General features: G+C 43.0%; 1 non-coding gene across 1 annotated transcript; it reads right to left on the bottom strand.

Moving 5' to 3' along the window:
* Positions 1 to 8,313: 8,313 nt before the first annotated feature.
* Positions 8,314 to 8,387, bottom strand: Trnas-cga. Its single transcript has one exon. It is a non-coding gene; the product is annotated as a tRNA-Ser (tRNA).
* Between the last annotated feature and the right edge of the window lie 16,439 nt (positions 8,388 to 24,826).

The raw sequence follows: 24,826 nt of genomic DNA, 5'->3' as shown, positions 1-24,826 counted from the left end.
TAAAGGCTGTTAGAGGTCATGTAGGCATTTCTTTTATTTAATGATGGACAAGGTAACCAAAATGTATTTTATGATACATAATGAGTAGAAGATTTGGGTCAGATGGATTACACAGAGGTCGTGTGTGTACATTGTGTCTTCGGATTGTATGGGATGATGAATTGAAGTTTGCACAAGGATTTTATCTGTACTTGTTCGAGGAGACTGACTAGAGAAAAGAGTTGTTATGGAAGTGAAATGGTATTGGTAATAAGGTTTATATGTATCGATGTATTGAAGAAGTATTATTGAGGTATCATTGAGATTATGTGAAGTTGATGATTATTGGAGTTTTGGTGGACAAGAGTAAGGTAAATGATATTGATGATAAGGTTTATATGTATCGACATAAGAGGTATTATTGAAGTATTAAGTTTATGTGATGCTGATGATTATTGGAGTTTTGGTTGATAAGAGGTAAAGTAAGTGAGGAGTATATTTTTTTGTTGGTTTATATGGAACAAGGAGGATGAAGATGGCAGACTAGAATACTCAAGTAGAAGGAAGATTGTCTACACACACACTTCGTTAAATCAAAAGGTGTATACACTTTTTTTTTGGAGAGAGGAAGTAATTGCATATCTTGGCACACTGACAGTTGTTCAGCAACCGTACATTTTGATTTGGCTTGGCAAACATTGGTCTTGACATGATGACTATGACATTGACTAACTATTATTGACTGTTATACACTGCTGCCACTACTATTTGATACACATGTCGAACATCAAATCTCTGACAGCATTGCATTTACACAGTTAACACTATTCAATTACAGAGTAGTACCTAATGTGGATGAAAGATGAGTGAGTGTGTTTTCCTTTTCTAATCACAATTAATTGGTACCGACCTATCTCCTAAATATTATTTTACTTGTTTGTTGTGGCTTGCACTGACACCCATAAATATTATAGGTTTACTGATATTTGTGTGTTTGTAATATTTAATATGACAATTATCTGATATCATTTGTGTGTTTATTATTATTATTATGTTTAGTGTAAGAGCATTGATGATAATTTTGTAAAAGCAATTGTGTGTGCATTCAAACTGTTGTTCGTGATTGCACCTGTTCAACATTGATGGGTGCCACTTACAAATGTATAATTTATGCTAATGAACTCTGATGAACTGTCCAGTTAGTGATAGTGAATATTATGGACTGTTACCTGCACTTGTTCAACATGATGGGTGCCACTAGGAGATGTTTAATTTCTGCTGATAAACTCTGATGAACTGTCTGATTAGTAATAGTGACTATTATGGACTGTTACCTGCACTTGTTCAAAATGATGGGTGCCACTTGGAAATGTTTAATTTCTGCTGATAAACTCTGATGAACTGTCTGATTAGTGATAGTGAATATTATGGACTGTTACCTGCACTTGTTCAAACTGACGGGTGCCACTTGGAAATTCAACATTGCTGGGTGCCACTGATGGAACTGCTTCTACTGAAATGATGTCACTTGTTGGTGTCTGCACCTGTTCAACATTGCTAAGTGCCACTGATGAAACTGCTTCTACTGAAATGATGTCACTTGTTGGTGTCTGCACCTGTTCAACATTGCTAACTGCCACTGATGGAACTGCTTCTACTGAAATGATGTCACTTGTTGGTGTCTGCACCTGTTCAACATTGCTAGGTGCCACTGATGGAACTGCTTCCACTGAAATATTGTCACTTGTTGCTGTCTGCACCTGTTCAACATTGCTGGGTGCTACTGATGGAACTGCTTCTAATGAAATGATGTCACTTGATGGTGTCTGCACCTGTTCAACTTTGCTGGGTGCCACTGATGGAACTGCTTCTATTGAAATGATGTCACTTGTTGGTGTCTGCGCCTGCTCGCCATTGCTGGGTGCCCCTGTTGGAGCTGTTTAATTACAGCTGATGAAATGTTATAAGACTGCTATTTACACGTGTTGACCATTGCTGGGTGCTACTGCTGGAACTGTCAACTACTCTGAGGAGTGCTACTTGTTTACCGAACTTTTGAAAGGATTTTATGTGAATATTTGTATAAACTGATTTTTTTGTGTATTTACTGTTTATGAAATGTTAAGAGACTCTTACCTACACCTATTCGTCATTGCTGGTGCCATCGATTGAATGATACTTGTGTAAACTATTATGTAAAATCACATGCATGGAAGCATTTGTATTCCATACTGTATTTTATTTATTAGGTTATTGAATGGTCAGTGCAAAGCCAAAATTTATTTAGTTATGTGATATTTACTTATTAATATTATCTTTTATTTTTGTCTGTATTTTTTTTGACGAATTTGGTGGTATTTTGTCCACCAATGCTGGCAAAAATACCATCAAATTCTAGCCCGTGGAGGAGGGGCATATGAAAGGTGGCTACACTGAGTCGCAGCGCCAGAGATTGCGCCAAAGAGTTTTATTCCTCCGCCTGCACTGGCAGTGCTTGTTCAGAAGTTGTGGTGGTTAGTGCTTTGCTGAGAGGATGTTGATAGCTGTACTATTTGAGGCCATGTCGTGTGCAATTGTTTTGATGGGCTAGACAGCAGATGTTGTTCGAATGGAGATGTTGTAATGATCAGAGTGTATTTTTAGTCAATATATATGAAGGTAAAAACATTTTTTTATTTTCTTTAAAATTTCCTAACTAACAATGCCCTTGGTCACAGGTTCACTCAACAAAGCATCTGGCTTGTGTTCATGTATTAGACTGTAATTCGGGTTTCTATGTGAAATTATAGTATTTCAGTTTTATTTAATTAATTCAGGGTAAATGGTATTTACAATATCTTGTCTTATTGAGGAAGAACCGTGCCAGATGTGTACATTGAATCACACTTCCACACACAGAACAGTTACACTTGTGCTTTGTTGTTCCGTAGTTTTTGTTTCATAGCTTTTATAGTTGCTGGGGACTTAATTAATTGTGGTAACGGAAATTTCCTTTCATTCTTTGTTGTTATTCTATGCAGTCAGATTGCGTACTAATACTAGTCAGGGCCAACCGGTTACGAGACTGCATAATGGACAGTCACCTACTAAAATTAAAAATATTTGCATAATATTTAATTAAGACCCCATGCAACATTATTCCACTATCAGCTGCGGCAGTTCAAAAGGAATTGAACGAAGAACATGGATACCGCACATATAATTGCGAAGTACTTCAAGGGGCATGCTTATAACTATTTTACTATTTAAAACCCGCTATTGTAGAATTTATGAAGGAAAAAGGAGTGCAGGAGTCAAAAATAGAACATCCTGAATGGATTGCAGAGCTCGCATTTTAAGTGGATTTGACTGCACTCTGCTCGCAATAAGAAAAGGGAAGGTGTGAAACAACTTATTCCTGATATGACTGGGACATATTTAAAAAGGAAATATTATTATAGAAGGGGCAATTTCTGGCAGAAAAAAAGGTTCCACTTCCCTAAGCGTTAAAGAACACTAGGCCTGAAATAGTCACTGTAGCCTTGACAGAATTGTAAGAAAAGTTCCCTAAGTGTTTTGAGACGTTTTCAGCTATTCTAAAGACGGTTTGGATTTTCAGATGGAAGCGCCCCTGCACATCTGCAGATGTAACTGATTGATGTGCAGGGTAATTCCTGCTTTAACAACAAATCCTTTTACATTGAAACCATCTAAAACGTCTACATTGTTTTCTTCTGGGAGTGTTTTCACGTCTCCACGATAAGGTTGCAAAAGAACTAAAATATTTAGGTCAATATATGTGTTTGTGAATGACGTTCTTTTTGCTTATGAAACTAAATAAGTCACGACTACGTGGCAACCTGAATGCGAAAATCTGTGAAATAGTTTACGTCTGTCCGTATGTCGACAGTTTGTAGGGGTAGGGCGTGGTGAGAGTAAAATGATGACAGTAAGATTCTCAATTTTTTTAAGTGTCTGATTTTTTAAAAAATCACCCATCATAGTTTTCCTTCCAATTACTCATTTCACATGTTTTCTAAATGTAACATTCGTACCGATTTCATTAACTTTTTTTAAGTGATGTCAAACTCTGAACCCTCCCCCCCCCCCCTCCCATACGCTAATTGGGGGTAAGATGACGTAAGTAGGCGGGTAAATTTGCGAGAGGAAACACAATTGGATAAACATAAATCATCATTTTATTTTAAGTACAGAAGTCTCACACATATGTTCTGCACTTCGTTTCTTCGGCAGGAGCCCGGTACTAGCAACATGGGCCCATTTAGGAAAGCGAGAATAAGCATACCAAGTCCGATTTACCACATATATCACAAAATTCTTCTCCAACAAAATCATGGTCGTCGTCGTCTTCAGTGTAGTTGACTAATATAGAGGAATCTAAAGAATCTTCCAGAAAGAGTTCCTTTTCACATTTTTTTCATCTACCCTTAGCGCCCCCTACCACTTTTGACATTTTGTTTTTCAGCTCCTGTCTTTTGGATTTCTTCTTTTTCTTCTCTTTCGCTTTCATCTTTCATTTTCTAAAGCTCTTTTGATAGCGCTGCTTGTGATGTACAATGAAAGGAACTATTTCCTCTGTTTGATTTCTTTTGGAGCAGCATTAGGTAAATGAGGCTGGGAAAAGTACGATGGGTTTACACAAGACGGTCTAGGTGTTACAGTTCCATTAGCGCTAACTTCAGGAGCATGCGACGGTCCAGCTACGCCTGCTTTGGTATCATTTGCCTTACCTCCAGAGGCATCACAGGGTCCAGCTGCCTCTATTTCATCCGAGTTAATCACTGAGGCATTACACAGTCTCTTGTTGTCATCTATGACTCAATATCAGAATCACTGATTACTTGGGAATTGTGTGGGATTAATCCAGGTGCTTGAAAGACTTTTACGGCATTACTAATGGTAGCACCCTTCGTCTATGCAACATGAAATAACCCACCAACATCTTCAACAGTTAACAATTCCCCTGGATGTCTCGTAAAATAATCATCACAAGTCTGGCTACAGGCATTTTTAAATGGGTACCAGAAAACAGCCGACAGGTGTGGCCGTGCGGTTCTAGGCGCTTCAGTCTGGAACCGCGTGACCACTACGGTCGCAGGTTCGAATCCTGCCTCGGGCATGGATGTGTCTGATTCTTTAGGTTAGTTAGGTTTAAGTAGTTCTAAGTTCTAGGGGACTGATGACCACAGATGTTAAGTCCCATTGTGCTCAGAGCCATTTGAACCAGAAAACAGCGTCCAGAGGTTGCATACGATGGCTGGTACGCGGGGTAAGCTCAATAAACTAATATGATTTTGAAAATACAGTTTCAGTTGTAAGTCACTTACAACTGGAGTGGTATTTTCAACCTCTGCTCTAATGCGCAGTTGGCGGATGTTCTTCCAACAGGATTGTTTATAATATGTTTTTCTCGACATAAACTGACGGGTCTCAGCACAGCTTGTCATGTGTGGTAATTCATCAACAAAACAAGTGGGTTTTCCTTGCTAGACTTCACAATTTTTAATGAAATGTTCTAACCAGTGGATAAAGGTTTCAGCGTTCATCCAGACAGATTCAATTACACACACCTATCGCACAGGGTGTTGCATTTTTCATGAATTGCTGCCGCATCTGCACCCTGGAAAAACTGAATAAAGGTATGACGTAATAACCAACATCATTGTAACTGCGTGCTACACTGATGTTCACACCACTTTCAGAAGAAGATAGTAGTAATTCGATAACCCTTTCCAGCTTAAGACACTAAATTGTTTCGTGGGAACAGTTGAGCAACCAGTCTAATGTGCATTACACATCTGATGAAGCTCATGCTTTTTCTCAGCCGAAAATCATGAGCACAGATTGATTAACGTTTCAACTGTGGTTTTGTTAACAACAGTCAGTCTGGCTACAGACGTAGAATCTGGGTTTCTGAGGGAAAAATTGAATTTGTCGTTGAAGATCTGGATGAAGTCCTTTACCTTTTTTTTCCTTTGTTGAAGCAGTATGGAACCTTCAGCGATTCAGAGTGGTCAGACGCGACTTTTGAAACCTATTCCCTTGTTACCAGAAAGCTCTTCTGTCCAAGTCCTGAACATATTCCTTGAGGTTTTGCAGCTGCTCGTCTGTGGATGTATATCGAAACCGTCTGCGCGCTTGTCGGCATAGTCTGAAAGATACATAAAATTAAATTTGTTTAAAAGTAAGACATTAACTATAAGTCATGATATTTAGTGCCGCACAGGATTAGCCGAGCCGTCTAGGGCGCTACAGTCATGGACTGTGAGGCTGGTCCCGGTGGAGGTTCGAGTCCTCCCTCGGGCGTGGGTGTGTGCGTTTGTCCTTAGGTTAATTTAGGTTAAGTAGTGTGTAAGCTTAGGGTCTGATGATCTTAGCAGTTAAGTCCCATAAGATTTCACACACATTTGAACATGATATTTAGTTCCTATGGCGCCTGCAACTTAAACTGAGGTATTGCAATTAAACATACTTCCCTCTCCCGTGTATTCTTGGTATAACACCCCAATATAGCTTCTGCCGGATTGTACTTTTTCGAAGTTTCATACACCGCCGCTTCGCTCTTTACCCTTGCACAGCTAGGCCTATCGATTTCCGTGGTCACTGCTGTCTATTGGTCTCTTATACTTGTCACGCATGTTGAGCACAACAAATTAAATTGAGAAACTCATTAAAATGATTAACGAATTGTACGGGTAAGATGACAAGTTCGTCATGTGATCCGCGTAGCAAATTCGTTAACTCACCCAAAGGGTCTATTTATAACCTAAACATATGAACAACACTTCATTAAATTCTCTTTGGACATTACAATATGAATTATAGAAACAGTTCATACTTTACGGGAAAATGGAAACTGTGTTGGACAAACATGCCACACGTGGTCCAGACACTGAAATATTACGAAAACACGTGTGTAATCACAGATTATGGTGTGTTAGATGATTGTAGTTATCTTTAGCTCATATTGTAGCACACTTATAGTCCAAATCTTTCAAGTGATGCTCTCTCTAGGCATTCTCATGAAATCAATGATTGATCATTTTAGGCTCCCTTTCCCAATCAGATGGTTCAAATGGCTCTGAGCACTATGGGACTTAACATCTGAGGTCATCAGTCCCCTAGTTCTTAGAACTACTTAAACCTAACTAACCTAAGGACATCACACACATCCATGCCCGAGGCAGGATTCGAACCTGCGACCGTAGCAGTCGCGTGGTTCCGGACTGGAGCGCCTAGAACCGTACGGCCACCGCTGTCGGCTCCCAATCAGATAAAAATTATATTATATTTTCAGAGCGCCGAAAATAAGTAAGTAATACTAAAAATTTGTTTTGTTTATGAACTATGTTGTTGGGAAATGTGGAATATAAAACCAAGTCGCATGCAGCGCGACTGCACTGCTATTTAAATGCGGCGTGTTCGCAGTTCACCACCCCCCCCCCTTTTCCCTCTCATCTTGATTACAAAACCTCAGCCACTACTTCATTAATTAACTCGTTACCGAACGGATTCAAGTGATAGAAAAACATTTCCTTACCGCACTGGATTCTTCCAGGCATGTCCGTTTTGTTTGAGTGCGTTAATTGATTCCAGAGGGCTGGCGCCCGCCACTGCTCCAGCCGGCCGGCTCGCTGGAACGTGCTGGACGGCCCCCAGGCGACAGCGGAAGTGGCGTGGCGGCCGGATATTGGCACTTGGCGCGCCGCCGCCGGCCCTCTAATTGCCGCTTGCGGGCCGCTCCCAATTACTGCGAGACCAGCCAATCCCGCAGCCGCCCGCACCTTGCAGTAAACCGCGAGTAAGCGGCGCCGTAGTGGCCTCATTTGGGAGCGAGAGCAGGCTGCGCCTCTCCAGTGTTACATTCGTACTACAGAGACTTTCGGAGGGCATACAATGCCCAGGGAGCGCCCACAACGGCTGTACTAACCACACCCATCACAAAGAAAAAAAGCCAAATAAAATTAATAAGATAATTCTAACTACAGATTGGTGTTGCCTACAGAATTGCCAACTCATTGATAATAATCTGAGACCAGACGAATCTTTAATTAACAAGTCATCAAACTAAATCGATCATTCTATGCAATTAGAGTAATATACCGCCAACGGCCTTGCCGCAGTGGTAACACAGGTTCCCGTCAGATCACCGAAGTTAAGTATTGTCGGGCATGGCTAGCATTTGGATGGGTGACCATCCGGTCTGCCGAGCGCTGTTGCCAAGCGGGGTGCACCCAGCCCTTGTGAGGCAAACTGAGGAGCTACTTGAATGAGATTTTCACTCTGCAGCGGAGTGTACGCTGATATGAAACTTCCTGGCAAATTAAAACTGTGTGCACAGACCGAGACTCGAACTCGGGACCTTTGCCTTTCGCGTGCAAGTGCTCTACCAACTGAGCTACCCATGCACGACTCACGCCCCGTCCTCACAGCTTTACTTCTGCCAGTACCTCGTATCCTACCTTCCAAACTTTACAGAAGCTCTCCTGCGAACCTTTGCAGTACTAGCACTCCTGAAAGAAAGGATATTGCGGAGACATGGCTTAGCCTCAGCCTGGGGGATGTTTCCATAATTAGATTTTCACTCTGCAGCGGAGTGTACGCTGATATGGAACTTCCTGGCAAATTAAAATTGTGTGCACAGACCGAGGATCGAACTCGGGACCTTTGCCTTTCGCGGGTAAGTGCTCTACCAACTTTTGAGGAGCTACTTGATTGAGAAGTAGCGGTTCCGGTCTCGTAAACTGACATACGGCAGGGAGAGCGGTGTGCTGACCACGTGCTCCTCCACATTCGCATCCAGTGACGCCGGTGGGCTGAGGACGACACTGTGGCCCTTCGGAACCGTTGCGCTTTCATGGTCTTTTCGGGCGGAAATTAGTTTTTCTCTATTTTTTAGAATAATGTATTACCGAAGGACTCCTTAATGGAGGACCATCATAAGGAGGACGCAGAGCAGTTGTAACATTCCCCATTTGAATCACGTAGAAAATGCTCAAAATGACGAATTTTGTTAATATTTCCTGGGCGCTATGTAGGAATGTAAGGTGAAGCCACGCGGTGGCCTAGACATACCAGCTTTCCCTCATTCGGAGAATTCACCCACAAACAGGTGTCCAAATCTTACAAGGAACCCCTTGAGTGCTAGCTTGCAAAAGGACAATGATGTTTGTTGTGACCGCAGAATAATTATTACCAATAGACGTTAAAATGTTTTTGTAACTATATTTTACAGGTATTAATGGCACTTTGGATATGTGCACATGAATGTAATTTTGGGGGGGAGGTGTTGTGACCGTAGAAAATTTTAATTTTTATTCTTGCTTTTGTGACCATAATAAGAGTCCAGGCTCCATAGGCAAACAGCCAGCCGACATCAAGAAATAGTCCATCAGGATGTAGGGACAAGATAAGCGGCGGAGGCTGCAAAGTATGGCTTGTTGATCAAATAACTTAGTGTTTGACCTCCTGCCAGAGGAAGCAGCATGAATCAAATTTGCGCAATGGAAGACGCAAACACCAGGGTAATAATACAGCAAGAAAGAGTGTCAGTCACGTGCAGAAAAGATTCGTGTGGAACCAAATCAAGTTTTGTGCAGCTAGAAACTAAAGTGTCGCGTGGAACCGAAGGCATTCTTGCGCAACCCGACAATTAGAAACGAGAGTGTCGTGTGGAACCATAGGCATTCTTCTGCAATCCGATCACTTAGAAATGAAAGGGTCGTGTGAAACAAATAAACTCGTGTGCACCCAAGTACATGAGAAACGAAATAAAAGGCCAGGCAGCGGAATAGCTAGAAGCAGAGATTCAGATGCAGATTCAGAGCCAGTGCCGGCAGTTTGGAGATTCCGCAGCGAGACGCCAGCGGGGCCGAGTAGGCCCATAGCAGCCGATATAGCTTATAAAGGCTTCAACTACGAAGACGGTGATAGACTCTGGTGGACACTCAGGAACTGCAGGTCAAGTAGGATTTTTAGAGTTTCATTGGAATAGTGTTGAACAGAGGCTGTCAGTCGTTGCCTCAATTACTTAGGTTTCAGTGCTAACCAAGAACAAGTGATTGCTTTGTACTAGTTTCTTATATGTACCGGCAATTAGCTTTGAAGTACTAAGTCCGAATAAATAGACTGAATCTTACTAAGGGGTTTATGGTCCAGCACCTCACATAAGTATGTGTGAGAATAAAATTGATAGAAACTAACCAATCTTTTCTGCCTATTGCAGTTCTGTAACCTATTTTCAGGAAACCTATTTGCTTCAAACCAAGGAGATTCTCTCCCTCTCATCTCCGATATAAAGGTTGACAGCAATTTATAACTAACCCTTTGTCGTTAACGTCCCGATTGCGCTACGCAGTTCGCAATTACTTCATTCTGGTATAGTGAGGCTGTGGCGGGACGCGACATGTTTACAGCATTCGGCGTCCCACATATTGTCTGCCTTACAACCATAATATTGGCTACTAATGGCAACAGTGGGGATTGGAGGGGGGGGGGGGTAATGTCAGGGTGAGTGTTCAACAGAGCTAAGCCATAAGTCGATCCTCCTCCATTGTCGACCTCAGCCATGTCTTTATGTCTTTGTACCTCGCAATGTTGAGAAACCTCTTTCTACTGTAGCAAAAGATGCAAGTAGACAAGCAAGTATTTTCTCTTCGTACATCTATATTTAAATTGGATGATGGTGGGACATCAGCTGGTATAATTTTTTTATTGAAAATGAAACTCCTCCAGCTGTATTTAAGATTTCATATTTATTTGGCTACTGGTTTTGACGTTGCTTCAACGTCATCTTCAGGCCCGAGCACTTTGATGATATCAGTTGTGTGGGATTGGGTACTAGAAGTCCTCCGTGAGGCCAATACGTGCTCCACATGGATGGCAGACACTAACATACAGCTGGAGGAGTTTCATTTTCAATAAAAAAAAAGCAAATATTTTGTACAGCGTGTGCAAAGTAGGATAGTCAGATCTAGGACAAACAGACAACGCTTGCATAACAGAATAACGATCATTAAGGGCGTTTATGCTCGTTTGCTTGTATTGAAAAATCTCTCCCATTCGTCTCTTTTTAGTCACAAAGAGTAATTCTTCTTCAAAGAACGATAGGTCAGTTAAACATTGATTCAGTTTATGTGCCAGATAATTACCGCCATGTTTCACTTGTTGTGAGGGCAAAAGTATGTTGAATTTTAAATGATAAATATTTTCTTCAGCAAAACGTTCTCTCATGTCAGTCGTAACATAGTCTATTGTTGGGATAAAAACAGTTCCTTTCCAATATGTCATAGCATCATCATTATGATCGCAGTCTTCCCCGTGTCTTTTTCTATCTGTAAGACGAGGAACACTCATCGCCACGTCTAACTCTCCCATAACTGCCTTCGCCTCTTCAGCAATACGAACAAAGTGGCTACCATCATTAGCTCTCATAGGCAAATCTAATTTTGCTTTTGCCGTCGCGACGTCCAAGCTAGGGTCTTGTAAGATTTTGCTGACTGGATATGTTATGCTCATAATGTCACTAAGTGTAAACAGAGTGATAATAAACTCGCTGTTAGAGAGAGCTCGAAGGAGAATATTGGCTTTGGCAGGACTTGTTGTATCCCTCCAATACTGTGTATCTGTAAGAACTTTGGAAACTGTTCCGAGATCAGCTGCGAATTGAGTAACAGCATCCTGTCGCTCTACCCATGTCGTTTGACAATGTGACTGCAGGGAGTGTTTTAGGTGACTTCAATGTAGCAAACCGCTCGCTATACGCTGTAAAGAACAATACTACTTCTTCAATAGTACCAAGTGAGTTTCACACACATGCAACTTCGCAACTGCGAGAGATAGCGAGGTTGAGCTGATGACTTCGACGCGGTGCTACTTCGGCAGTGATAGCTTTGTTTTTTATTGTAGCCACAGCTCTTTTCAATTCTAACACATTAACTGAGCCACTATCACAGTCTACACCCGCACAGTTCTCCAGTGACAGAGAAAGGCTTTCCATTCTCCTCAGAATCTTAGTACCTAATACTTCACCAGTAACTCTACGCTCTTCATCATGACTCTCTTCAGGTTCATCGTCGCTGTTTCCACTGCAATCATTGTCTTTATGGATGTCAACGAAACCCAAAAATCTTTCGTGTAATTTGCCGTCACCATCAACATATCTTGCAGCTAAACTCAGTTGGGCGATGTGCGCTATATCCGTAGTCTCATCGAAGATTATACTGTAATAACGAGAATCTTCGATTTCCTCCAGTATTTTCGATAACATCACTCTTTCACAGCATGGAATAGGTTCATTACACATTGTTTTACTTATGTAAGTGGCGTTCGCTTTAGTGTCCTCAAGATGATGTTTTAGTTGCAAGTCTCCAGCGTCATTTCTAAATCATAAAAGAGCTATGAAGTTTCTCTCGTTACTCACTACAGTTTCACAGTTATTTTCATTTCCTAATAGACTCCCATCCTCTCTATGCCCCCACAGAGGAATAGTTTGCTTTCCATGGAATATGATTTTTTCATTACTGGTAGAAGACGGTCTCTGTTTTCCCTAATGCTTTCCATTCTCTGTCCTGACAGTTGATTTATGACATCAAGTTCGCTGTTGTCTCGTGTAAAAATGGTTCAAATGGCTCTGAGCACTATGGGACATAACTTCTGAGGTCATCAGTCCCCTAGAACTTAGAACCACTTAAACCTAACTAACCTAAGGACATCACACACATCCTTGTCCGAGGCAGGATTCGAACCTGCGACCGTAGCGGTCGCGCGTTTCCAGACTGTAGCGCCTAGAGCCGCTCGGCCACCCCGGCCGGCTGTCTCGTGTCGATAAAAATAATTTTGCATCTGTTGACACTTCAACGTGGTACTTGAGCTGAGAGTGGATATCAAGGTCACATCTTTACCAGTAAGTTTGGCAAACTTTTGTTAGTGGTTAAGTCACAAGTTTCGTGGCGATAACGGATTTCTTTTATACTTACTTACTTACTTTACTTACTTACTTTACACGTGGCTAAGGCCTTATCGACCATACACCTGCTCTACGAGCCTCTTCCAATTATTTCTATCCAGGGAAATTGTTGTCCAATCAGAGTTGATGCCCATCCTAGCTGCATCTTCCCGGATATTCTCCATCCACCTAATTCGAGGTCTTCCTCTTCTTCTCCTTCCTTCTAATTTCTTAGTGGATGCTATTTTGGGTAGTCTGTTCTCCGGCATCCTTGCTACATGACCAGCCCAGTTCAGTCTTCTCTTCTTTAACATTTCCACAATGGTACTATGTTTGTACAGCTCCCGTAGTTCTTCATTTTTCCTTATCCTCCACTCCATGACATTTTCATCGAAGATTGGTCCAAATATTTTTCTTTTATTACTGATAAAAATTAAACAGTTAATTCAAAGAAATGCCTTTTTAACTTGTGACAACACCAGCCATATATACTGTTCAAAGAGATTATCCTGCACTTGTCTGCGTTCGACCGGTCCCCTCTTGTGCTCGGAAGCAGGAAAGATATAACCTTTGTCAGGTTTCCTTGAAGCTGTGAGAAGCTTGTGCTTTATATCATCACTAGTATTTCCTGGCGCTAATATATCCAAATAACTGCCAATATCCGGATCAGTCGAACCTTGTTGTGGTAGTTTCGACGAAGTGCTGGTCTCTGCCTGTACATCTGATGGTGTTCTTGCGGCTGCATGGTGGCCAGAATCTTCAGATGTTTCTGCTTTTCTTTATCTTATTACATAACGATCCATTTCATTATATCGTTACGACGTAGGTAAATTAGATGCCAATGATTCTCGAATAAACATTTTACTCCCACTGAAAATTCAACAGTAATACACATTTTACTAAAAGACACACGGTCACACTCCGCGTGTTTTTAATATCAAAAGCACAACACTGACAGAAGTCCGTGGTAATAGCCAACAATCGCAATTGTTCACTTTTTATCACTTCCAAGTTATCGCGACGATTGTAGCTTTCAAACTGACTTCCAGGCAGCGACTTCGCTTCACTTATATATGTGTGGCTCGGTTGTTTCGAGAACATTCGCTGCCAGATTGTTCATTTCCAGACTTTTATGGAGTGTGAACAAACACCTACTGTGAAAGCCACAAGCCAATATGTACATTACGACGTATAAAAGGGCGAGTTTCCAATGATGACGTCGTCCGGCAGTTTATGTGTGTGAAACTTTTACTGTCGGTTCCGTTCCTTTCTAGTGCATTCGAAAGAGGGCCTATATAGTAATAATCCTTTTTTAGGAATCTTCTCGAAAGTCACTATTAGTGGAGATATATGCATCAATAGTTTCCCATACCTAACTCGTATTACGAGCTAGGCGTGGGAAACTATTGTTACGTTATTAGTAAAAACATTGTTACGAGTCTCGTAATAATATTTGTACTGAGAAATTACTATGAATTACTGTTATTAATACTTCACAATCATCTGATAACTCTCACTCTTGACTAATCTTCATACTTACATTTGCTACAACTAGGCCTTTTTACTTATTCATTCTTCAGTCTTAATATTTCTGCTTTTTAAATGTAAGGTAACCTCCTATTCGGTCAACGTATTTATAACGCTACTTATCGAAGGTTCTCTGTGCAGGAAAAGAGTAGAATATTCGCTACTTTTCTCGAACAAATGCCAGACAGAATATCGTATCGAGATCATTAGAATAGCCACGACTCTTGCCCGTGGGTATGTGTTAGCTATCTATGTGCCGGACAGAAACGTATAAAATTCGACGACGCCGACGCGCTTGCTACATAGGAAAGTACAACTGCTGGATAACTCGATTCAGTCAAGTCTACTGACGAAAGAAACGAACGAATAGCGTGCGGACTGACTGGCGGGGGTGGCGTGGGTGGCGTGGGTGGCAATACCGACGGCCCCGTAAGGGGGGGGGGGGGGAGGGGGGCGCGCCACGCGCGCTCCCCATATTATCCGCCACTGGTCAGAGGGGGTTGGGGGTTGGGATTTTCAAGACTCATCAGTGAGGCCGTAAGTGACCTACATATTCACAGAACGCCTCTTTTATAGCTCCTAAAGCGATACCAAAAGGAAAATTTCTAGAAGCCACGTACAGGACCGTATTCAGACTCAGGTACGAAAGCAAAATGATATTGATGTCATCTTTCCACAACTCTACATTCTTTTGCTTGCTAAATCAGCTATGTAAGTTGCATCTCCTTTGTGTTTTCCGACGAAATTTCACGTACAGCTGTGTGTAATATACTTCCTAAGAGTTAATTTAGGATTTCAAACGTACTGGAATCTTTATAGCTACCCCACACCAGAAGGTGTACTTTCAAAAAAATTTTCAGATGCTGAATGAGTGTGGACCACAATACATGAGCAACTAGCATTACCTGAATTTAAAGAAGAAAATGGGTGTACGGTAGAAGTGGATGACACTGGTAGTCATTTCATGTTATTGTGAAATGTAGTAATAACTATCTATCAAAATTTGTTTCACTAAAATCTATTGAATTTTAAATAAATAAATATGCTAATCTTGTAGTAAACATTTTATTTTGTAACTAGATTAAAGAAAAACGTTTCTACTTTCATAACAGGTTTTCGTGCAATCTCCACTCTTGGCGGCACACCACCTTTGATGACCTGATCTTCTTTCGTTTCAAATGACTCGGTCGGAGGATACTCAAACGCTGACTGGCAGATCTCTACAAAGTATAGAACTGAAATATTTCTTAATTGTCTGAAGTGTTGTTTCAGCTGAAGTCCAGACAGATGACATGGAAGATATCAAAGTGCTTTGTGTCCAGCAAGATGTATTAATGAGCAGAATTGGACAGAGCACCCTTTCAGCGGACATAAATAGCGTGTATTAGGCAGGATATTAATTGTCAGCATTTACATTAAGCACTCTCCTGTCCCAGTGAGATAATGTAATATCGTATTTATCCGCCGATACCAGACAACAAATCTCAATTAAAATATCCTGCCCTGTACGGGAAATACACTCCTGGAAATTGAAATAAGAACACCGTGAATTCATTGTCCCAGGAAGGGGAAACTTTATTGATACATTCCTGGGGTCAGATACATCACATGATCACACTGACAGAACCACAGGCACATAGACACAGGCAACAGAGCATGCACAATGTCGGCACTAGTACAGTGTATATCCACCTTTCGCAGCAATGCAGGCTGCTATTCTCCCATGGAGACGATCGTAGAGATGCTGGATGTAGTCCTGTGGAACGGCTTGCCATGCCATTTCCACCTGGCGCCTCAGTTGGACCAGCGTTCGTGCTGGACGTGCAGACCGCGTGAGACGACGCTTCATCCAGTCGCAAACATGCTCAATGGGAGATCTTGCTGGCCAGGGAAGTTGACTTACACCTTCTAGAGCACGTTGGGTGGCACGGGATACATGCGGACGTGCATTGTCCTGTTGGAACAGCAAGTTCCCTTGCCGGTCTAGGAATGGTAGAACGCTGGGTTCGATGACGGTTTGGATGTACCGTGCACTATTCAGTGTCCCCTCGACGATCACCAGTGGTGTACGGCCAGTGTAGGAGATCGCTCCCCACACCATGATGCCGGGTGTTGACCCTGTGTGCCTCGGTCGTATGCAGTCCTGATTGTGGCGCTCACCTGCACGGCGCCAAACACGCATACGACCATCATTGGCACCAAGGCAGAAGCGACTCTCATCGCTGAAGACGACACGTCTCCATTCGTCCCTCCATTCACGCCTGTCGCGACACCACTGGCGGCGGGCTGCACGATGTTGGGGCGTGAGCGGAAGACGGCCTAACGGTGTGCGGGACCGTAGCCCAGCTTCATGGAGACGGTTGCGAATGGTCCTCGCCGATACTCCAGGAGCAACAGTGTCCCAAATTTGCTGGGAAGTGGCGGTGCGGTCCCCTACGGCACTGCGTAGGATCCTACGGTCTTGGCGTGCATCCGTGCGTCGCTGCGGTCCGGTCCCAGGTCGACGGGCACGTGCACCTTCCACCGACCACTGGCGACAACATCGATGTACTGTGGAGACCTCACGCCCCACGTGTTGAGCAATTCGGCGCTACGTCCACCCGGCCTCCCGCATGCCCACTATACGCCCTCGCTCAAAGTCCGTCAACTGCACATACGGTTCACATCCACGCTGTCGCGGCATGCAACCAGTGTTAAAGACTGCGATGGAGCTCCGCATGCCACGGCAAACTGGCTGACACTGACGGCGGCGGTGCACAAATGCTGCGCAGCTAGCGCCATTCGACGGCCAACACCACGGTTCCTGGTGTGTCCGCTGTGCCGTGCGTGTGATCATTGCTTGTACAGCCCTCTCGCAGTGTCCGGAGCAAGTATGGTGGGTCTGACACACCGGTGTCAATGTGTTCTTTTTTCCATTTCCAGGAGTGTACATAATGTGTGTACTAGAATAGGCTATGACGCAGGAACGACGACATATGCAAGTCTGAATCTGGTCATGAGGTGCGCACGGATAGCATAAGCAGTCAATCCGACCGGCCGGCTGGAATGGCCGAGCGGTTCTAGGCGCTACAGTCTGGAACCACGCGACCGGTACGGTCGCAGGTTCGAATCCTGCCTCGGGCATGGATGCGTATGACGTCCTTAGGTTGGTTAGGTATAAGTAGTTCTAAGTTCTAGGGGACTGATGACCTCTGATGTTAGGTCCCATAGTGCTCAGAGCCATTTGAACCAAGTTAATGCGATGGCTCGTGTAAAGCGGGAAATGCTGTTTCGAGTCCTGGTCCGGTACAAATTTTCATTGTCGTCATTCCTTTGTACAGCTGATGTATGTTTGCACTAGCGAGTATAAATACATTTCATATACTTTATATTAGTTAGTAGGTGTCCTGGAGGGAAATTTAAAAGTAATGTTGCGCGAGTTTGTTCCTCTTTAATTCTGACCAAATTTGAATGGGAGTGAGACATGCACTCGACCCCCTCCTTACCTACTACATAATTAATTATGCGCACAACGGTAACGAAGGGAAATGATGGTGGACCCTGCAAGTTGGTAAAATAAGGAGTCCACACTCACAATAATAAAATAAAAATCGTAATCTACTCAGAGAAAAAAGGGAACTTTATTGTAACAAACAACAGGAAATGAGATTCTGCATATATCTACGAAATGATACGCTACTTAAATATTACAATGAGATTTATTATACATCAGAACATAAAGGCACATGATTATCGACACAAACAGTAGGTTAAAGGATAGGGTATTCTGAACTATTATGCGAATAAGAGTTGGCTCGAGAAAAAGGGCTCCCACTCTCGGTGATGCAATAGTTTGATGATAATAACTGGAGGTACTAATCAATCAAATATTACTCTCCTGACTCTATTGCAGTATCGCGATTAGTAGTGACAGCTCGCATGGGACCACATGGAGAAACAAGCAAGGTGGACTTGTGGCAAAGCGAGCGTGCGTGCTGCTGAGGACTTCAGTACAAAATTGATAGGTCCTACAATGCCAGAGCCGCAAAATACTTTGCCAATCCTGAAATTTGTAGCAGGTCGTCGCTAGGCAGCTTTCTGATGATGTAGGTGCCGATTTCTGGTGTGAAGCAACTCTATTTCAACCCCTGGCCTCGAAGGTTGTCAGAGAATTCTAAGTTCTGCTGAAAAATGTGCGATAAGTCGCAAGACCGTCCGACTCCGATGGCGATCAGATCCCGAATCCACTGCGCCGGCGCAACGCAAGAGCGAAACCAACATTGCTCAACTCCCTACTCTCTCAGAAAACCGCGAATTAGCATTCAGTGCTGACTCCAAAATTTCCCCACGTTGTCTCAGTACATCATTCGTGCCAATAGCGACCATTCCCTCCAATTTCGAGCAGGGCACTATGACGTCAACTAGCCTCAGTTTAATTTAAGTATCATGCCTCTGCTATTCAGAAGAGGGCAGTGAACTTGCCATTTGACCGGCTACGAAAACAACCTGTCTAGACCACAGGCCATCCGGCACCAGACAGTGGCTCCCAGCAGGGCACGGTCCACAAGTATTCTCAGAATCAAGAGCACAATGCAGTCAGTCGGTGCCAGGAATCTTCGTTCCGGACGCGCCGGAACAGTACACACATAAACTGCAGCGCCAGTGTCCGTAGCTCGTGGTCGTGCGGTAGCGTTCTCGCTTCCCACGCCCGGGTTCCCGGGTTCGATTCCCGGCGGGGTCAGTCAGGGATTTTCTCTGCCTCGTGATGACTCAGTGTTGTGTGATGTCCTTAGGTTAGTTAGGTTTAAGTAGTTATAAGTTCTAGGGGACTGATGACTATAGCTGTTAAGTCCCATAGTGCTCTGAGCCATTTTATTTTGCAGCGACAGTCTCGCAGGTCGTTTTGCCCTGCATGCAATAGGCGAAACTCGACCAACGTCAGTCGTTCCGCCAGGCGCTTAAGCCCATTGTACGAACCCCTCAGAATTCGGGGAAGTGCAGCCCCCAACCGGAAATGCAGTGTGCCGTGTCCTCCGATGCTCGCCTCGCACTGGCCACACAGGGAAGTAACAGAACATCCATAGGAACCAAGTGAAAAATATTTTTGAGCTCTCAGTACAAATACTCTCATTACAATAACCTTATTCGGTCTGTTACCACCATGCAATGACATAGAACATTAATAAAACTGATGAAAATGAGAGGCGACATGCAAAAGAGGGCATGGAACGTGTCAATGTCTGTCACTTAAGTGCGAACGGTGCGCAGGGTGCAGTCGACAAAGATGCCACCGATACCACACTTTCTTCCTGATCGACCTGACCACTGTCAACTTGAAGAGCCACATTTTCTGCCTATACTCAGTATCGTCGTTAACATAGTACTTACTTTGACGCTAGTGTTGAGCAGAGGCTAAACCTTTCCTGTGTTCCCATGAGGGCAACGAATATCCAAAAATACTCCCGTCAGCAGAGTGAAACTAATAACGACGCAGGGTCCACAAAGGATACGGTGGCCAATGCACAGTGGTTGGTTTTCGTCCAAAGCGCTGGGCAAGTTCATTCTTTTGCTCAAAAGGGGAGGCCAGCAGTGTTCATCCCCTTGCGGCCAGTCGACAATGAGAGAATCGAGGCGCACGCCCTGCCGTCCTTTTCAGACGATTTTACAGAAACTCTTTGATAAAAAAAACATCATTTTTGAGTTACTTTTAGCTCTATATGTGAGATTCATGATGATGTGCTACTCACTTAGTAAATGTTTTTAGTTACTGTGATGTTTTTGTGTAAGTAAGACACTGCGCGAAAATCGTAGAAGTTTGCCATGAAAAATATGGGTCTGTATGATTGTACATTTGATCCATATTACGTAATATGTTGCCGCACATGAAATTTCTCTAACGTACTGAATTTTTCTTTAGACGTCAGTGGAGGTCTGTCTCTGTCACCAATATCTGATGTACCACACTCATTTGCTACCGCTCGTGCCAGCTATAAAACCAGAGTGGAATATATGCAATATTCCTAATACTTCATAAACGGTTTGAGGTGACGAAACACGATTGTGGCAAATGATGGCACACAAAGAGGAGAATATTTTCCATAAGGTTATAATGCAAAATATCATAATCTACCCCGTTATTCCACTAACTACAGGCATTTTCGATGGAAGAATGTAATTATTAAATGCCATTGATAGCTGGCGTAACGAGAAATGCTAATGATTTTGGAACAACGTAAGTGAAGACATTACACGACTATTTTTGTGGCTAGGGTGTGCTTTTTTGTAAGCTATTGACTTCACTTCCCTCAGTTCCTCACTTAATAAACTTGATATTAATAAACCACTGTTTCATAATTCTCTTGCCATTGCATCTGCACAACATATCAATGAGGTGATGCTATGTGCGAAAAGAGCGATGAGTAGGTGCTACTCAAAATTCGCCACTCATGTCGTTTCTCTGGAATGCACAAATGGTTACCAAGCCAGGCGAAAATAAATCGCTGTTTTTGTTGCATCAGCAGAGGAATTCATTTTAGATACCTACCAAAGCAGAAGTCACAGAGCCTTTTAAATGATCACCATGCAGATGTGGGCGTATTTTGCAAAAAAAGATAAATGTGAGCTTTGGCATTAGTTTAGAACAGTAGAGCCCCTACAGCGCTCGGCATTTACCCTAAAGTGCCTGTCCGCAGCCCCCAGCACTTCCCCTCCCCCCCACACTTGCCCTGCCGACTGCCATCTGCTGGCCACGTTATTCTGTGTGCACGGTGTATAATTCGCAACCTCCTGAGATTAGCTGTACAAACCTGATTTTGGGTAGTTCACCACATGTTAATCAGAGACGTCTGGTTGAAATACAATTCCTTTGAATGCCTTTATGATCATTATACATTTTATGACGTTTTTGAATCCTTTCATTACACTATACTCCACCAAAAGATTTTTTCGTATCGAGTACAGCATATTTTTTGTTTAAACCAGAATGAGAAATAGCATGGGTGAATACATTAATAATGTAAGTCAACATTTGTTAGTTCCATTGTCGCAAAATAGGACACAACTCTGCATGAATACCGTTACCTGTAACTTACATTTGTGCCGTGACATGGCATCAAGTATTTACGGATGGCAATTGCCTCACGCATAAAGCACAACACAACGTACTTTCAGCATCCTTCAAAGCTGCGGCCTGTGTTACAAGGCATCACTAAAACTCACGCATTTACCGACTTTCTTGTGTCATCAGTCTTCTGACTGGTTTGATGTGGCCCAACACGAATTCCTCTCCTGTGGCAACCTTCTCATCTCGGAGTAGCACTTCCAAACTATGTCCTCAGTTATTTGCCGGATTTATTCCAATCTCTGTCTTCCTCTACGGTTTTTAACCTCTTCTGCTCCCTCTAGCACCAAGGAAGTTTTTCCTTGGTGTTTTAACAGATGTCCTATCATTTTGTCGCTTCTTCTTGTCAGTGTTTCCATATATTCCTTTCCACTCCGATTCTGCGGAGAATCTCATCATTCCTTACTTCATCAGTCCACCTAATTTTCAGCGTTCTTCTCTAACACCTCAACCATCTCAGATGGTAAGATTCTCTTCTTTTCCGATTTCTCCACAGTCTATATCTCTCTACCACACAAGGCTGTGCTCCAAATGTATATTTTCAGAAATTCTTTCCTATGCTTGATGCTAGTCTACTCCTGTTGGCCAGGAATGTCACTTATCATAGCAGTTTTGTACCGCATTTTGTGTTGCACCTACGATCTCTCTTGTGGCTAGTCTTTGTCCGCAGTTGAACTGTGAGTCGCGGACAACCTTTGGTGACTGATTTTGAGAAATATTTGCCTCCAGTCGTCGTCCTCGGTTCTGCCGCGTCTTGCTGCCTCTTCGGTTTGATCGGTTGTGGTCTTGAGTTTTCCCTCCACAGATAGTGAGGACAGAGAAGTGGGATATTTAGGCGCGTGCATGGTGACGCCGGATATCAGTCGGGATGTAAAGAGTCAGATGACCAGTGGCTCGACTGCGTGTTTTCGGTTTTAAGGCCTCAGCTTTGCTACAGCTAACGAGACAGTCAGCCCGCTGTCTTTAGCTCAAGTAAAAGGTGGAACCTACGGATGTCAGCTGATGTAGTAGCGGTGCGATGTTCACTAGCGCGAGTGGTGGGTGTATCTTGGTGCCCTGTCAATGCAGGGAGGCACATTTGTGCGGATCAGCCATCGTTCTGGAATTTGCATCAGAGCTGATGCCTGGCCAGTACCGTGGCACGCACTCAGCATTGTGTCAGTCTAGTCGCGGGATATGTGATCGTACTTCCTGGTTAATATAGTCTGTCAGCACGATGTTACGGTCATAGTCAGAGGAACCTGTAATATTCAGAACTTGTTCGGCAACAATCGGATCTACCAAAAGGAGCTCAGAAATTGTACAATGTACATAGACTAGGTCTTGGCGTCCTAGTTAAAGAGTGTTTATTTATGTGAAACCTTACTGATGTGTCCGCACAGCATGGAATTCAACCTTTTACACAACGACACAAGCTCAGCACAATAGGCTGTGGGGTGGTAGGACTGGACCAAGTGACACATCAGGCAATCACCATCGACAGTTGCACTGAACATTTATTTGGCACATTTAAACAAAATAAATAACAAATAAAACCATCAACATATTTTTAATTTACCACACATCTTTAAATTTACCATTCAGATGAGAGCAAATTACTTCAAAACTTAAACATTCATAAACCACGGCACTTATGGCCTATTACACATTTAGTGAAAAGAGTTAAAAATTATTTACTCAAAAACTATGATCAACCTGAAGTACAATTTACTAAAATTTAAAGAGAAAATGTAGTGTTTCGTTACTGCAGTGATTGGTATTACCAAAGTAACTCAGAGGAGCAACCTACAAACAGAATGTATCAGCACTCCAGGCCATAGTAAACGTTAATCATCACATCAAAAAAAATGGCTCTGAGCACTATGGGACTTAACATCTATGGTCATCAGTCCCCTAGAACTTAGAACTACTTAAACCTAACTAACCTAAGGACAGCACACAACACCCAGCCATCACGAGGCAGAGAAAATCCCTGACCTCGCCGGGAATCGAACCCGGGAACCCGGGCGTGGGAAGCGAGAACGCTACCGCACGACCAATCATCACATCACATATAGCTCTCATTAGAACATTGCGTGCTAAGTAAGTTGAAATTAAACATATTCGAGGACAGACTCAGTAGGAGTAGCAATGGCTGGTCAAGAAAATGAGGACAGCAGCACAGAACCCGGTAGTCGATTCTGACCACAATCTACAGCACAAGCAAGGCCCTTACCCTCTTGCTTGTTCAAAGAAGCCAGCCGCCGCAGATCCCGGTACCAGGAGACAGATAGCAAGCTAAATACACCAACAGCTTTCCAGTAACGCGACTGCTTCCATGCTGGCGATATTTCCTACGGCGCCGCCACCCGTGTAAACAGCCCCTTTTAGATGTGCTCTTCCCGCTGCTTCGCATGGCACCTGTAATGTCCACCAGACTCGGCAAACGACGTTATGCTAGGCTTCCCAAAGCAAACTCCCACGCTACTTGCTACAGCTTACCGCTCGCTCCCCAGTAGTTGGCGCCACTGCGCGCTCTGCGCACACCACCGGAAAGATGACCCACACCGGCGTTGGGAATATCACTGATCGAGCCACACGGCTCACTTACAAAGTTTCATTAACTACTTAAGTAACTTGCAGTGTTGCAAGAGGTGTTTAACCTTACATCAACCTGGCTACCAATCACATTATTTTCTTGTTCTAGTATCAAGTGAACTAAACATTCCATATTAAACACGTTTTGTGTACAGTTAGCTGCTTATAGTAATCACTTTATGCCACAGGAACTTGTTGTAAACTTGTTCCACTTGGACCAAAATTTTGCAAATTCGGTTAGAGCTACAGGAAGTGGCAGACTCGCATGATGGTGGTCACTTTCAGAGACGCAGCTGAATACGTTACTGTCTGCACAGGTTAACTAATTTGTTTGTAATTTCATTTACTCTGTTGAGAGTTGCATTATTTGTAATTGCCTAATTTCTAATCATTGGCTGTTTTCTGTAAGCTTGAGCTTTGATATTATCTACAATCATCTTAGGCGTTGAGAAGCAGATACTTGTTACAGGCTGCATAAGTTATTGCGAGCTACTCTCAGATTACTTAAACCAAGGGTGGAGACTGAAATTTAATGCCGCTGAACGCACGTTCTTGTATTATCGTTAGTTCAGCCTTTTATCAAAAATTGTAAAATTCAGAATTTTTACGTATCTGCCGTTATAGTTAACTAAGATAGCCTTTATAGAAACATATTTAAGTTTTGAGTGAATTTCAGGTTGTATTGATGATCCATCAGT

This window comes from Schistocerca americana, chromosome 1 (genome assembly GCF_021461395.2).
Source record: "Schistocerca americana isolate TAMUIC-IGC-003095 chromosome 1, iqSchAmer2.1, whole genome shotgun sequence".
Lineage (NCBI taxonomy): Eukaryota > Metazoa > Arthropoda > Insecta > Orthoptera > Acrididae > Schistocerca > Schistocerca americana.
Note: the sequence above shows the minus strand (reverse complement) of the source record. Positions and strands in the feature narration are given on the sequence as shown.